This window comes from Branchiostoma lanceolatum, chromosome 16 (genome assembly GCF_035083965.1).
Source record: "Branchiostoma lanceolatum isolate klBraLanc5 chromosome 16, klBraLanc5.hap2, whole genome shotgun sequence".
NCBI lineage: Eukaryota > Metazoa > Chordata > Leptocardii > Amphioxiformes > Branchiostomatidae > Branchiostoma > Branchiostoma lanceolatum.
The window spans coordinates 9,864,481-9,881,324 of NC_089737.1; the positions used below are offsets into that span (position 1 = coordinate 9,864,481).

General features: G+C 37.6%; 1 protein-coding gene across 8 annotated transcripts in view; it reads right to left on the minus strand.

Annotated features, from left to right (window-relative positions):
- The window catches only part of LOC136422086 (SH3 and multiple ankyrin repeat domains protein 3-like), a 105,577-nt gene extending 96,201 nt beyond the window's left edge, over positions 1-9,376 (minus strand). For 6 of the 8 annotated variants that reach the window (XM_066409732.1, XM_066409731.1, XM_066409733.1 and 3 more), the window contains exons 1-2: positions 9,217-9,376; positions 349-451 (exon numbers count right to left, since the gene is read on the minus strand). The gene's annotated coding sequence lies outside the window, so the exon portion shown is untranslated. The remainder of the gene's footprint in view (positions 1-348; positions 452-9,216) is intronic. The other 2 variants (XM_066409735.1, XM_066409734.1) reach the window with 1 other exon arrangement.
- Positions 9,377-16,844: the final 7,468 nt, after the last annotated feature.

Here is a 16,844-nt window from a genome sequence, read left to right on the forward strand (position 1 = left end):
AATCTAACATATTTGACCATACTTGTGTCACCAAGCAACTAGGTAATAGCTACCGCAGTACAAATGTATAACACACAAATGTAATCAAGATATTATGATCAAAGTAACCATGAATCTATATCTTTTCTTTACTGTAACCTTAAAATACTGCAAAATCTTGACATTTTTACAGTGGTTTTATTTTCACGCGACTATACGTTTCCAATGTATTACTACTGTACTATAGACTTGTTTCTTTCAACTGCAAACTCAAAACACAGCAAAAACGTCTTGCCCCCTTCCACCGTGCAATCAAGTCCACAAATTAATGAATTTACGGTAAAATTTTTTTTCAAAATCCAAGCTTACCTTGTGAAGATTTTGCTGTATCTTCTTTGATAGCTTTTCCGTTCTTGCTTGATAGGCGACAGTATGCGGCTACTTATGTATGCACTAGCAGGTATGGGCGTATCTGAGGAAAGACAAAGATGGCATCTGCATTAGTAAAACTTTAATACACATTTTACAATTCAAACTGTAACCATTTGAAAGACAAGACTTTGATAAATTCACACCGGGAAAGCACCCTTCTATTTTCAGTGCCTAAGGATATTAGATTGGGGCCAGCGAGGGAATCCATGTCCGTAGCCAGGGAGGGTTCGGGGGGTTCGGACGAACCCCCCCACAGGCTTGAAGGTCCACTTTCACAGGCTTGAAGGTCCACTTTTTAATGCTCAAGATTTTTTTCAAGGCCGACTTTTTTGTACCACCAGCAACGCCACAGAGGCTAGAATCGTAGAAAAAAATTTAACTCTGACTTTTCGTCTAAAATTCTCTCAAAAACACAGGAAATGCCCTTTCAGAAGGTTCAATTCTTAAAATTTTAAACGCTCCAGGGTCCAATTTTTAACGTCGAAGGTTTTTTTTTTCAAGGTGGACTTATTTGTATCACCAGCGGAGCTGGGATCCTAGAAAAACTGCTAACTTTGTCTCTGATTTCTTCCTTTGAAATCCTCTCAAAAACACAGGAAATGCCATATCAGAAGGTTCAATTTCTAAAATTTCCCGGGGGGAATAGCCCCGGACCCCCCTAGGAAGCTCGCGCCTGCGGCGCTCGTCTCGCGCCTACGGCGCTCGCTGGTCCCTCAAACATTAAAAAGAACCCCCCCATTCAAAATCCTGGCTACGGGCATGACCCGGATTCAAACGCAGAACCTCTAGATTATAAATGTAAGTCAACAACCCCAACTACATTGCTTTCAAACAAGCCAGGCCGTCAGAAAATGTCTTTCACCCAACATCTGCTTGGAGATGAATTAACTCTTGCAAAGGAGGGTTATTTACTTTTGAGCCATGACATTCAGACATACTATTTCACTCATCGTGAAATTAAGTAGAATAACAAAACTGGTAATAACCAGTTGCGATGTCACTTAGGTACAATATGTGGCAGTCCTATGGTGAATTCCCACAATGCAAAGGGTGGGACAGCCTGGCTCATTAAGTTTGGAGTTTTGCTAACAAGGCTTGGCAGGTTCAACTTGGCATGAACTCAAAAGCAATTTTTTTTACACGCATGCGCAATCTCAACTTTTTCTGCAAACTTCATCTTTCATGAAGATTTACCTAGAGAAAAATGAAAGCTCAATTATGATACATTCATGTTACACTCCTGGACTTGCCTAGTAAATTCAGAATCTGTACTATGCAAATGTATATTTTGCCATGCAAAACTATAATTTTGCTATTTCTTACTCTTGTTATATTCTATTACTTTTGTTTAATTTGAATATAAATAACAACAATGCCAGCCTCACACAGCACGAAACAGCTCGGCCGACAAGTCTGTGAGCTCTAAAAGGACATTTTCAGCAGCACTACGACCGGTGTCATCTTGATCAATGTGTCCTCTATGTGTGTGTTTGTCTTGCTTTGTGAAAGTTTGTATTGAACTTTGAATACTGTTCCCAGTGCTAACCCTTTGTTATAGCCTTCGGCTAGTTGGGTAGCTCTGGCTGTACTTTTTTACAGTCAAATAAATCAAATCAAATCAAATCATTGTGTTCACTGAGTCCCATCCAATATCCAGATACTATGAGATAGGGAAGATCTTTAGGCAAAAAATATGCTCGACTCTCTAGCAATTTTGAACTTTGGTGACCTTCTTGCGATACAGACAAATCCTTGCAAATTTAAAGTTGTTGACAACTTTACAGTTCTTACTAGACTGAACATCTCATTATTCTTTTTTAATTCAAGTAGTTCACCCATCTCTCCTCCAATGAAATGGTATTACACCCTATAAAAACTGTCCTGGCACAAACTACATATAACCCCACCCACTGACACACCCACCCAAAGCACACTAACCAAACAATACCACCAATACTTCTACTGTAGATGCAACTTGACATTAATTATCGGGATGGAAGGGCTAGTCACTTTTATCAGCTGCTTGTCTTGGCTAGGGTTCAGGATTCTTTGGAGGACTTCATTCCAGCATCCAATTCAGGCCAAATACACCATATATAGAGAGAGGAGGGCCTGCATGGGGGGATCCCAACAACATTTAATGCTGAATTCATGAGCACCCCCATATTTTTTGTTGAATTCAAGGTGATTGCGCAAAATTTGGTCACTTTGCTACGAATTACTTGAATATAACGGCTTTCCCTACGAATTACGGGAAATCAAAACAGCTTTCACCGTACGGAAAAGTGGCATGCAATTTTGAAATCATAGTGCTTAGAAATTTCATCTAAAATAGTATCACTTTAAAGGTCATTTCAACAGGGATATTTCTATCTGTTATAAGTTACAAAGTCATCTGATAGTGTAAGAATGAAGGGTAATTGATTCTGATGGTATCATTTAAGCTATATGCATGGAAGCACTCACATGTTACTTAAGTATGACCTTGACTACAGGTCTCAATTACAAATAAATCAATGATATGCTTTTGAAGTTCATAATGAAGGCAGCTATGAGACTTGTTAGTGTCACATGCAAAAAATAAAAGTCAAAACCATTTTGAGTTAACCTAGCTTAAAAATACAGTTCAAAAAGGTTGTTTCCATATATTTCACACTGGTTTGGTAGATAAATCAATTATCTGCTTTAACCAATCATTTGAAGATGAACAACACTGAATAATATGAAACAAGATACTGAGTAACATGCATTGTTCCCCTTTTGTTAAAAGTAAAGAGTTTGACTTCCGACAATCTACGTGTATAATTTTGTTACGATCTATGCACAAACTGAAATACAAAATTGAAATGCATCAAGGCAATATAAGATTCTGAAAAGAAAAAAATTGTATTACCCTTATCCTCAGTAAACAACACAAAACTTCTTTCCATAAGAGGCTGCAATCATTGAGCAACCAAAGTTTTGATCTTTTTACATTTTGTACATTCTACATCTTTTAAATCACCCTTTAGGATCATGCATCATATTACAAAATATCATAAAATCAAGGGTCGCACAAATCCATTTTTGCCCGCTATACCGTCGCTCAACAATCAACGTCAAGTAGAAAGGGGCCTTACTCAATACTTTTAAAACGTCCTACCCTTTTCCGACTCTCTCCAGTCCTCTCGAGACAGACCCTCTCACCAGAACAACCTCAAACACTCTAACCTCTGTTGTAGTGCTAGATCTATTTGTCCCCTTCCTCTACAAATGTTGACACTATGCTAAACATGCCCAGAGCACACATGTAGTGTGGAGTAGGCAGTACAGTACTGGGTGCAGGCCCTCCAGATATGTACAACTCAAATATTGTTCAGAATAGTTCAGTAGAACAGAGATAGCCTACATTTAGGATGTACTGGGAATCTTGACATATTTGCGACGGCTTTATATTATGAAAATTCACGACACTGCAAATACTTGGTTCCAATTTGTATAACTATAAATTATAAAGTATTGTATCAAAGTTGCAACCGCGAACAAAATACACAGTAAAAACCTCCTTTCCCCTCCAACTGCGGAATCAAGTGCCAGCAAAAATAAACTTCACGTTTGTACATTCATAATCATACAAACACAGGGATAAGAAATATCTTAATCAAAATCAATGCAGTATAACAAATAAGGCATCTTTACTGATCACTCAATCTTTGATTCTAATAAAGCAAAAGAAAAAGTCATGATAATATCTGTAATCAACTGAAAGTCTTACCTATACAAGTTAGGATATATCTGAAACTTAAGATTGAAAATTTGTGACATTCTGACAGTATGTTTAAGACTTATTTCGTATTTTGCAATTCAAGATGGTGGCTTATAGTCAGCAGTACTTCAAGTCGGTAAACACAGCGTCAACTTCAAGTGCATGAGTCAACAGGGCAGGTATTAATGTGACAATAGGATTAAAATAGCTGAACAGCTTTGTCAACTGTAATGGTACACTGTGGGAATTCCACTTTTTCTAATAAGTTTGGCCACACTGACTTAATTATATGGATGACATCCATGTGCATATCAATTTTCAACCATTTCTCCCCAAAAATGAAGGCAACTTTTTTTTCAAATTTTCCCTTTTGCACATTCATAATCAAATCTCTATGGCCTTACAAGATACTGCAATCACATACTGAAGACCCCACAATAGTCAAAAGGTAGGGGTTGGGTCATTTCAATTACTTTACCCAGGGGGCGCCAGGAAAGAAATTGAGGGGGGGTCTTTAGGGCACTGTTATTGTTACATGTATACAAATGCATATCCCATAGTTTACATTGTACAGGGGTTGGGAAGGTTATTTTCTTTATAATACAAAGTGGGCAAACAAGATTGCTTCATTGCAACTTTAACACTTCCTATCATAATCATTATCATATTCATCAACAAATTTTCACTTCCTATAGGTATAAACTAGTCTGAGGCTTGCTCATATTGCCACATGACAGTTTTATCAATAAATTTGATTTTTCCGAGCCAAAACTTGTCGTGGTTACATGTGTAAAATTTTCCACTCCTATGACTCATAATCATATGAGTTATTGATTTTGAACACCATTTGTAGACAGGACCACACTTGAACAACCTCACAGCACACAGCTGTTGGTAAAGGCTGGACGAAAACAGACTTTTTTCTTCTTTGCTCTCTCTCGGTGCAAGGCTGCCAAAACATAACTTCAAAGACTTTCAATGTTTGTTAGCATATTTCTCAACATATCCTTTGGATAGCATTGATAAGAAAAGAAATCTACATTCTGATTAATATAATAAAGGATTTTGTGCCGGCTTTTGGTTTGTATTCAACAATTTCAAGACTGCGAAAAGAGCTACCTTCTTCCTGTGTCATTTGTTTACATTTATGTACTATGTTGATAATAACGTTAACAGTCACAGTAATAACAATAACAACAGTGTTTGTGCTACAGCTCACTGTGTAGTGATTGGCTGGTGTTGGATATGATGATATGACGTAGTACTAGACAGATATATACGTCAAGTAAGGTAAGCCTAGATTGTGTAATTCATACGGAAGGGATGCCATCATCGTTTTGAAGGAATGAAATATTACATTCATACCAACTGTCAATACACACTTTCTCTAAAATTGTACTGAAATTTAACAATTTTTCTTGTATTTTTCAATACTTCCATTTTCAAGGTCACACACATATATGATCTGTCAAATAGAAAACTGATTATAAAGTAGTCTATTTTTGTCTTTGCTTTTCTCCTTAAATGTTGCTGTAATTGCAGAGCATACCGAAAATAGTTTCCTTATCAAATCAGGGAGGCAGGGTGGGGAACTATGCTGTGTGCCTGCCATTTGACACTCTCAACTGAGATGGGGGGAAAAGAAGCATGATAAACCATCTTATCTGCTTCTTCTTGTGCTTAGCAGCTAGACAGTAGCAAGGAGAATCAGGGTTAGAAATTCATTTTTGGGAATACATGTAGGTGCACCCAACCAAAAAAATTAGGTACACAGAAAGAATTTTGGGTGCACCACAAACAGAATGACAAAGTTTAACGCTCTTAAGAACCGAAAGGTTATATTGCCTTTTCTGATACTTACATTGTACATTTCAAGAATATTATGCATACTAGTGTGCAATAGTGTACCTTTACCCTATAGCGTACAAAAATATCTAGGTGCACCAGTGCACCCACAGTCAAAAATTAGGTGCACAGCTCCAATTTTGGGTGCACACAGGTGCACATGCACGAATCAATTTGAGCCCTGAGAATTACGTAAGTAATAGAACCAGTTGCTGCCTTCCTTCAATTTCAATTCTGAAAAATGTTACGCAAAGGAGAGATCATTCTGATTGGCTAATCTACATGTACGGCTAAATGGTACCCTCTGCTAACTTTCCCACATTTAAATCTTCATACATTCCCATCAAACACCTGTTTATGTAAACCATTTAACACCCCTGCCAATCACCACGGAATTGGTAAGGGCCTGGGGCAATTCCCAAGAGAAAATTGAATTACATTGGAATCACAATGGGAAGTGTCATTTTTGAAACAAAAGCCTCTAAGTGGCAGACACAATGCTTTAAATTGTCTCAGACTGTTCAAATGCTGGGAATGGAAACATCTGAAACATCAGAATACTGCAAGTCTTGAAACTTTCGCAGCAGTTTTATTTACGTGAATACACCGCAAATATGCATTTCCAATGTATTCTGTACTACAGAATTGTTTCAACTGCGACTTTCAACACACTGCTAAAACCTCCTTTTTAAACCTACCACAAAATACAGCCGGCATAAAAACACATGTCATGAGTTTACGATAATACCCCACCAATTCACAGTAACATTTCTACCCTACCACCTCAAAAGAAATAAATTCTATTTAACTAAACGCTCTAACAAAAATATAAACTGTTATGATCACAAATAAACATTAAATGCTTGCATAAACTTCTGTATATAGCAAGTTCTCACAATAGCGTCACTTCACAAATAATCTGCAATGACTTTGACAAGACACACCCTGTACCATGACGTACAAACACAAAGGGGTAGCCTGGGGCAGGAATATTCTGGACGCTCCCTACTAAGGTAATACACATATATATAATGTCCCTTGTGGTCTCTGAATATCCTGTTTAGTGAGGCTTCTTTTTGTCTATGTTTCTCTTGGGTAATCACACAGGTTGTCACATTGTTAAATGTGCGCATACCTACATACTTAGATGTGGTTTTCAGTAAAACCAAGGAGGTTAAATAGAGAACCTCCTTGATAAAATAGGAAGGAAATACTACGACAGAAACTTCTTTACTAGATTTAGTGCTAGATAAAAACTACTGCTAAGTCTGAAAACAATCCTAACTCTAAACTAGTTTTGTGCTTTAAAAATTAGACATATGGGGAATGGTATACCAAACAGTTGGGTATTGAAATATGCGCATGAAAGCTACCCGTATCAGCATATCTGCTGGGCATATCTTCCAACCCTTCGCCACGAGTATAAATCAAGATTCTAAATCCCCATTAGCGCGGAGTGGGCCTTCCTGGATATGTACATGGTGATATCATCAGATACTGGTATAGCTTGTGTGCATGAGACCTTACACAGTTACAGTAATTGAAGCACACTGTATATATTAGAAATATCATAGCCTGGTCCTATACGGGCTATATTCTATATTTTCTAGCTCCAGTTCACTGAATGCTTCTACGCAAAATAGTCTGGCCCCTGGCCCTACTTAAACGTTTGGTCCTTATATGTTGTTTGGTCCTTATATGTTCTGCATTGTTTTGGAATACTAATATTTCTCAGCAGTAGTAAAACTTCCTAATGCTTCTTCAAACCATGCTGTTATGAGGTACACCTCATAATAAATGGCATGCGGTTATCGTATAATTATCATTATCAAATCAAATACACATCTTTTGATGATGATAAAACAAAATATAGCAATCCAAGCCCTATCTATGATTGTGCTTACTTTGGCTACTTATACAGTCGTTAATTCTGGAAAAGTATATTCTTTTATTTATAAGTCATTATGTATCATAATTCATGATACATAATGACTTGTGCGACCTCCCAGTAGATACAGTCTACAATGCTGACCTTGTACTTGAGTCGTGGGAAACCAAAACATAGCGGGCGATCTTTGTTGGGGATTTTCAGCCGTATTTAGACAATACAGCTCAGTCATGTGCCAGTCAAGAGTCTCCTGAACAAATCCAGACGCCCAAGCTGTGTACTTGAACCTGTGTGTGTAACACTCTTAAGCGAGGGTCTACATGGGGGGATCCTGGTGGCACTACTAAATTTTAGGGAGAACTGGCAATGCTCAACGATAGTTTCAGGAGGGGGAAATTATGCATAACGGTAAATTGACTTCTTCTTGCGATATGTTTTGGTAACAAGTTCGTTGGATCGTTCCATCGTATTCAAACCATGAAATAGTCGACGCAACGAACAACGACACAACGTGACGCTTTGTTTTGACTTTTTTGGTCAATCTGTTTGATCGATTACGTGATTCGAAGAATTTCACATTAACGCTTAACATTGAATTTCGATCACAATCAATGTGCTACGTAGAATTCGAGCGACCATTTATGCTTCACAAACAATTTACCTGGACAATGCCTCACGTTGAATAATTAAGATAATAATGCATCTACAGTTAACGGCGAATTTAAAATATCTCGCTACGCCTCACGTTAAACGGCGTACGGACCCTAAAACAGTAACACTCTCAAAATTCTTCAACAAAACACACACACACACTCTCACAATTTTTCAAGTATTTCACTCACACAAAAACATCTGTCCTTGAGTTTTTAGGCTCAAAAATTCTATTACAACGAAACAGAACTGTTTTTTTAACTCTGGTGGGATGTAAAAATTCTGGAAATCTGAGTCTAAAATTTCCTCGTGGGAAAAACAGTAGGAAGAAGAAGAGGAATTTTGCTAGAATGTTTTTGAGGCGCCGAGGAAAAAATAAAGCAGGCTCCAGTCGATCGAACCAGACGGACAAGCGAACAAAACATTTTCCAACTCCCTCGTGGCACCTATAAAAAGGCTTTGGCATTGATTTTTTGGTTGCTATTGTGAGATAATACCTACATTTACTAATTGTAGGAGAAATTTACGAAATTTAAAGCTTTAAAACGTGAGAAATATACGAAGAAATTGTACAGAAAAGCATCCAAAAGTGTTAAGACGACTTTTTGGACGGCCTGACTTGACATGCAGTCTACATAACACACGTTTTGGGACAAATAAAGAGGTTTTCTCTCACCTTTTAAGTCTTGCTGTGATCTGAATGGTATCCTTGGGTGATTAGAGTTGTATCTGGTCTGAATTTGTGGGTTAATCAGGTAGAAAATCACACTTTTAGACCGAAAACAGTGAGGCTTTTGGTCAGCCGGCCGCCATGTTGTGAAATGTGATTATTGCTACCCTCTTACCGGGCTGTACCATTAGGTGCGTCCTAAGGGGTGGGCAGATTTCACAAAAGAGTTTATTTGTTTTTGTTTACTGTTTATTTACATATGGAAAGAAACAATCATCCAGTTGAATGTCCCAGATAAAGCTTCTGTTCTTATGTTGGTTAGAATATTAAACTTCTTATTGACGAAAATGTAATTTTTTGTTTGTGAAATGTAATAGGGTTATACCATTACGGTGCGCAGCTGTCAGAAAAAGGGACGCTTGTCTGTATTTTCAAATTCAATGCCTTAAAATGTCAATTCTTATTTCATTTTGATTAACAAAAAAAAGAATACTGGTATCTGGAAGGAATTTAGTCTTTTTTTTTTCTTGTACATATTATTATAGATAGATAAAATGAAATGAAATTATTAATTAACAACAAGGAATGCGAATTATAAAGATTACGAAAAATTACAGTTTTCGTTTTACTTTAAGGGTTTTCCTTGTCGCTTGTCAAAAAAATCTGCCATTTTTAAGCTGATTTGAATTTGGATACTATCCTCGGACAAAAGCGTATGTGATTGTTAGTGTGCGTCAGCAATTTTATAACTGTCATCACCATAACTGTATCTATGAAAACATACAACGCTACCAAGGACGTGATTGAATCAAACCTGAACTATGTAACTTTACAGCTCCGTCACGTATGACCTACATACAGCGGACTGTGGTCTTTATAAGGAAGATGGGAATTCTTTACGTGTATCAGTTGTGTAAATGTTTTGTATTGAGTATAATTGACTGCACGCAAAACTGAAACTCAAAGTTACAAATAATTCACTTGAGCCCCCATACACCCATCTCAACTTGTAGCGTTGTGTTACTTGACGAAGAATGTATTCAAAGTTGGCCACTCCAAAATCACCATCTTTAACATTAGTTTTTAGGTATTACAGAAGTCAGTTATGATTTCAACCCGCTTTCTATCGGACGTATGTTTCCGAAGTTGAGCAAGAAGAAGAATAGAAAATCGACTTCATAATATATTCTCACGAATTATAAAAAAGTGATAACTTTCCCCTCTTCTTTGCTTCGATTATTTCCTTTGAGGATAAAGTGAATAAGTTACTCCACTTATGTTTAATTCAATACTCTCAAAGATTAGGTTAGATGGGAAGCGATGATTGTGACCTTGTTCCACTTTGCCCCGTTTTCTGGCAGCCGTCCCATTCTCTTTCCGAAGCGCCCCCTATATGTCATTGTCAATCATTGCAGTCTTGGCTCCGTGCCCAGACCTTATCCCATCGTTCAGCGGTACTTCGCCTCGCGTGCCAGCGGCCACTCAGCAAGGTTACTCCGCTTGATGAAACATGTAACCGCTATGCTAGACAGAACTGCACCTGTGATAGCCTGGATGCCATCCTGCTTAGGTCACGTCTATTCCAACAGTCTCTACAGGAAGCGGGCGTAACCCTAAACAGGATTTCACCCAGGCTACACCTGTGCAATTGAAGTGGACTTTGCTTTTGAGTTATCTAATACCAGGCATGAAACAGGCCGGCTTTTATGTGAATAAATATGTCAGAACTGAATGCTAGTCACCTGTTTTCGTTTACAACTGGTTTCCGGGGATTAGATATATATTTTCTCTTCCGATTTTTGTTTTTCTTCCGGCAAAATTTGGACGGGCTAACGGGGATGTACGCCCAAACGTTTGGTCAGATAGGATAAGAATACATGCGTTTTCTTGATGTAGAGAGGAGAGGTTTCAAACTGACAAAAATGAATGGGCTAAGAAGGGGTTTAGCCAGTTACAGCATGTCTTTCACTCTAATGTTTACTTGTCACTACTAACCGCGTTGCACTTGAGTGAGCACAGCTTTATCCAGGTGCCAGATAGAGTCGACCCGCTTTTCATGCAGGCGGCACTTGCAGGGAAAATAGGCACGCAAACATATATGCAGGTTTGGCCCACGCAGCCGAAATGATAAGCTGGTGAAAACTTTAAGACTGGACATATCATAGATTATCGTAGGTAAGGGGGGGGGGGGGGTATCTAACAACTCTAGGCACCTGCCATAATCTTTTTATCAGAGAACTAAGCGCTGTGTATACATTCTAGATGCGGGTGTCCTTGCGAATCCGTTTGGTATTTTATGCTTTATTGTCCTTTATACAGTCACCAAAGATACGAACTTTTTCGGCAATTTTGCAGAATTACTAACCTATCTTATCAATCTAAACGATGTCTCACTCTGACAATGTTAAACTAAACTCAGTGTTCGAAATACCCACCTGCAGTCTGCAATTTGCAGAAAGATTTTCAACATTGCAGAAGAAAAATTAATCTGCAAATTTGCAGAATGAAAAAATCAGGCTCGGGATTTAATGGTTCTCAATTTAGCAAACTAGCGGTGCTATAAATAAACTGAAACCTGAAAATTAAAGATGGTCGGAGTGAGAGACTAAAGGATTACAGCACTATGATGTTGCAAAGCTAAATCATCATCATCAGTTCCTTTTCATCCTGCCGGACGATCAGTTCAGCGTCGGTGGGCTCGTCCGTGGGCGACGAGTCCAGCTTTACATATTTTGCAAAGCTAAATATGATGTAAATAAATAGGCATTATCAGGTTGAGAAGGTTGTAGTATGGACGCTTGACCTTGCAGAATATATTTTCAAATTGCAGAACAAAATTTTGACATTCTGCAATAATGCAGAACACTCGAAAAAGTATTTTGACATTCTGCAATAACCGCAGAACACTGGGAAAAAGTATTTCTACCACTGAACACTTGAGTACAGTTATGACAGTGCCACATTTTCCTTGCCTTTGTAATTGTCTGAATGTAAATCTTTAAAAATGAAGATCTAGCACGTGTTATAACTTGTAGTGCAAGTCTGATTTATTTGGCACCTGGCTGCGTGTTTATATTCAAACGTTTCAGGTGTTAATTAGTATATCGACCTGCGTTGAAATATGATGTCAGAGCTTGCCGCATAGTTAATTGAGAAACATTCAAACTTTACCCCAAAAGATAGACTCGAATCCAGGAAAGATAATCTGGACCAACGTCAAAATTCTCAGGCGTCCAGCACGTTATAGAAGAGTATGTTTCTCAATTGTCAGAGGACACCTGTTCGTCTTTAGCAGAAGCGCCTCCTTTCTCTTTTTATCGGTACTGCAGATACAGTCTGGTGACAATGATGATGCGGTACATTTATATCAATGTAAAACTATATTGATTCGTTGGCGTCCATAGGCGACGCCATGTTGAATTTGATGTCATGCGGAGGCCATGTTGTTTTGCTGGGAATGTGATGTCATATTTTTTGAGGGGGGACATTTTTATATTGCGTCATGATTAGTATACGGATTTTTTCTGAAATATAATGCCATAGCTGCTCAATATAATTTTAGTATCAACACACAAAGTGAAAGACACACAAGCATAAGTTGCAGAATACTTTATTGACAGTGAAACCTGACTCTACTTAGATAATTTCCTGATGATGGAAATCAGATATGTACATCTCATTGTCAAATATCAGTGAACTATTGGAGGAAAGTACGCAATTACTTACAACACTTTCCAAAAAAAAGTGCTCGTAACACTGTTCCTTCTCAGATGAAAACAAAGAGTGGACATGTAGTTGTGGAATAGCACATGTGCAAGATTTTGAGCTACGTTGTATTTGTATATCTTTGTACATGAAGTATTCTTTATCCTAAGGTTTATTACTATGTTTACTGGAAAAATTGCATTAAATTTTGTGATTTAGTACATGTGTTAACTTGAAAGTTCATCTGTGTTGGTAGAAATCATTCTGAAGTAAAGTTGAACTGTAATTTCCAACGAAAAAATTGGACTTCCGCAAATTTTTGACTGTCCAACTGATTCTTGTCAAGGAATTAGCAATCCACCACTTATGTGATGTCATGTTGTGCAGATAGACCATCTGACCCGGCGAACAGTGCAGAAAGTCCATCCCTTCCTAGAGACGGGGGTCACATGTCCTATCTGCATAACGTGACATCACAGATGCAGCGGATTGCTCATTCCATGACAAATACTGGAGTTTGACAGTTGAAAATTGGGGTAAGAGTTTAAAAAAAAATTTTGTTGGAAATTATAGTACACACGAGGACCGGTCTCTCTTATATCTGCATCATAATGTATATCAACTGTTCTGAATTCCAATTTTTTCCTACGCGTAAGCAAGATAAAACATGGCAGACAAAAGCGAAGAAAGTTGTTACAATGTTATCTCAATGTCGAGAATAGAAATGTTTTCAACTTAAAGGGTGTTAAAGAAGTTGCTTCACTTGACCAACACACAGTTAAACAAAAACAAAAAAAAAACACAATGTCGTGAAATGCACGTAAACTTGTAAACTATATCTCGACTTCCTGAAAATCTTTAGAACAAAAAACATGATTATGTGGGAAAAATTAATTTTAGTTAGTACCTCTACACAACAAAAGGCTGAATTATAAAAATCATTATTGGGCATACTTTTAACAGATTAAGCATTTGATGACATTCTTTGGGTACAAATGATTTTAGTGGTGCTTTTAAACAACATAGATCGATAAAACAAACTAGGAGTTCAGTATGGTTCTAATCAACTTCTACGCAAAGAATAATCCCACATCACACTCTATTTTGTATCTGGGTGGTGAAATAAACAAAAGGATCCACCCCTAAGGTGTAGCCAAAAATAGAACAGCCATGACATCCATAGATGCATGGACTGTTTGATTACATGAAGTGTTTAATAGGATTTGTCACATTAGCCAATCATGTTGCATCTTGTGGTCAAGGGGTGACATGATTGGCTGGTAACTTTTTTGTCACATTAGCCAATCGTGTTGCCTCCTACACTCAAGAAATGACATGATTGGCTGGTAACTTTTCTTACTACAGAAAGGGGGTGTTTGATTGGCTGACAGCGAGCCAATGGTAGGGGGGGGGGGCTAAGAAATTTGTCTTTCAGAGTTGAATGTCATGGAAAAATAGCTACTCTTTCTTCAGAGAACTTTTGGAATGGTTTAGAGATTACAAACCTATATTATATGAGCCAGATAGTGTTGCCAAACTGTAGCAAGCATCAAGTAGTGGAATGAAAATGAAACAAGTGATCACATGGCTTTCAAAACGTGGTCCAAATAAAACATCTGGCTGGAATGTTGTGCTTAAAGACAAAACTTCCATCTTGGAATGCTCTCAGTGTCTTTTTTTTTCAAGCGTGTATTTTTCAATATCTTTTGTAATGCAACAATACTATAGCTGTAATAGGAAAAAGTCCTAAATAGGCTAAAATATCTACCAACTACATACAACAATAAATGATCTAAGACATAATTCCAAAGCACAGAGGTCATCAACATGATATTACAATACAAATAACAATCACATAAAATCATAATATGGGACTTATCACCAATTATCCTGAGGGGAGGCTTTGAAAGCTAATGCTACCAAATACAAAAAGTATCAAGGTAACATTTTTGTTCTAAAGTTTTTGTGCTTTCCCCTCATTATCATATAATGTCTATCCCTATAATGTATACATTGCTTAATATCACACAATTCCACATTTTCTTTTTCATATACACACACTGAATTTTTTCTCCCTAAAAATACTTAGTCTTACAAACCATTTTATAAGACAGTCACAAAATTACTTTCATACACTGAAATCTTGAAGTTCTTAAACATTGGACAAATTTTCTTGCATCTAACACAGCTGTGACCAAAAGATTAGCCATTTTTCTGGCAACTTATGAGAAAATATTATGAGACACAAAGAAATTTGTCCAAAAATGATCAATTCCTCTGACTAGCAGAAGTCTAATTCAGTGATAAATTATTCTTTATTCCATTTGGTTCAAAGATAATACTGAATTGTCACATGGCGGGGTCTTTTGAATACCAACGGTAAAAAAAACGCCCGCCAGTGTTACATGTAAGTGTTTAAAAACAATAAGTAGCTTCATGGTTTGAACTGTGCATGTGCAGTGTGAAGCATTGTGGGTAATATGTCAAAGTTGAAGGCCTGTGTTGTTGTTGTTTTTCACCTTGTAGTGTCTAGTGGCACATACGGCAGCAAGATTCCTTGCTGTTTCAGTAGCAGGGTATGTTTATTTTCACAGGGAGGAGTTGCTAGTCTAACATGCTCTAGGCACCTCCTCGAACACGGGACCCCCATTTTACGTCCCTTCCAAAAGACGGGTGCAGTTCCAACCAGATGCCCTTCCCCGGATTTGCACCAGGGTCTCCCAGTTATATAATTGGAACAGGGAGCTCAACAGTGAGGCTACCAGTTGAACTACAGGGACATCCCTGAAGGCTCCTGAGACATAAACAAAACATGTCTGGACATGTATCATGTACGGTCTACACAAGAACTGTTTACAAGTTAGGGGCCTTAACCTTTGACCTCGTTCATGCTCGGTTCAAACTGTGAACTGGCTTGTAGCAGTGTATGAGGATGGCTTTATAAGCTTAACTCAGACAGTCAGAGAACGGGGCTCAAAATATTTGAATTCTGTTTCCTGGTTTATCTTTTCCCATTGTTTGCCAAGCTTTGAATTGTTTACACATATTTTGGAATGCAATCTGGAAACATTTTTTCTGCAAAGTGAAGGTATTTCGAGCCCGGTGCAAGAATGTCACATGAAGATACGTATATCAAGGAGCTACACGCAAAATGGTTTGTCTTTTCAAGTACAAGTAACAACGAACATGTTTAACATTTAAGCACTAAAATTCTGGCTTCTTTTGCACTCAGAAATCTAAGAGCAATTATGCTTCAAAACTGATATTTTGTTACAAGGGCCTTTGAAGTTCTATATTTGGAACATTTGAACGCAGAGATTGACAAAACAATGTCCCTAAACTATCTTGTTCAGCTTTACTGATGCCACCTATCAATTTCACAAAGAACTGCAGCGACTTACTTCAGATATTTCTTCTTGCATAAAAGAAGAATCCTTCCATATTTATCCATATTCAACTAATAAAAGTTTTTGGTGTCGTGAAATTTTAGCTAGACAATTTTTTGATTCCCCTAAATGTTTTATGTAGCATCTGGAAACTCAATGAAAAACAAATAGATTGCAGTTTTTAAACTATGCTGTGCAAAAAGCTTTTCACTGAAAAATCTTGGTGCATCCTTCTCTCATATACAATCCAATAACGCATTGACTTTTTTCCAAAACCTTTGACAAAAATGCAATATAGTACTTATCGACATTTCACAATTAGGCACTTGCCTCCACATGCAGCAGAAAGGAGAAAAATCATGGGCAAAGTGTTTTGGGTGAAACAGACTCCAGAGTTTGCAGTGATTGAAATGCATTAATTCCAGTGTATTACTACTGTACTAGAGAATTGTTTCCGCCGCAACTTAAAACACAGCGAAAATGTGCTTTCCCCTTCTTCCCACAAAATTAAGTCCCTGTGAAAATAAAAGAACTTACAGTAGG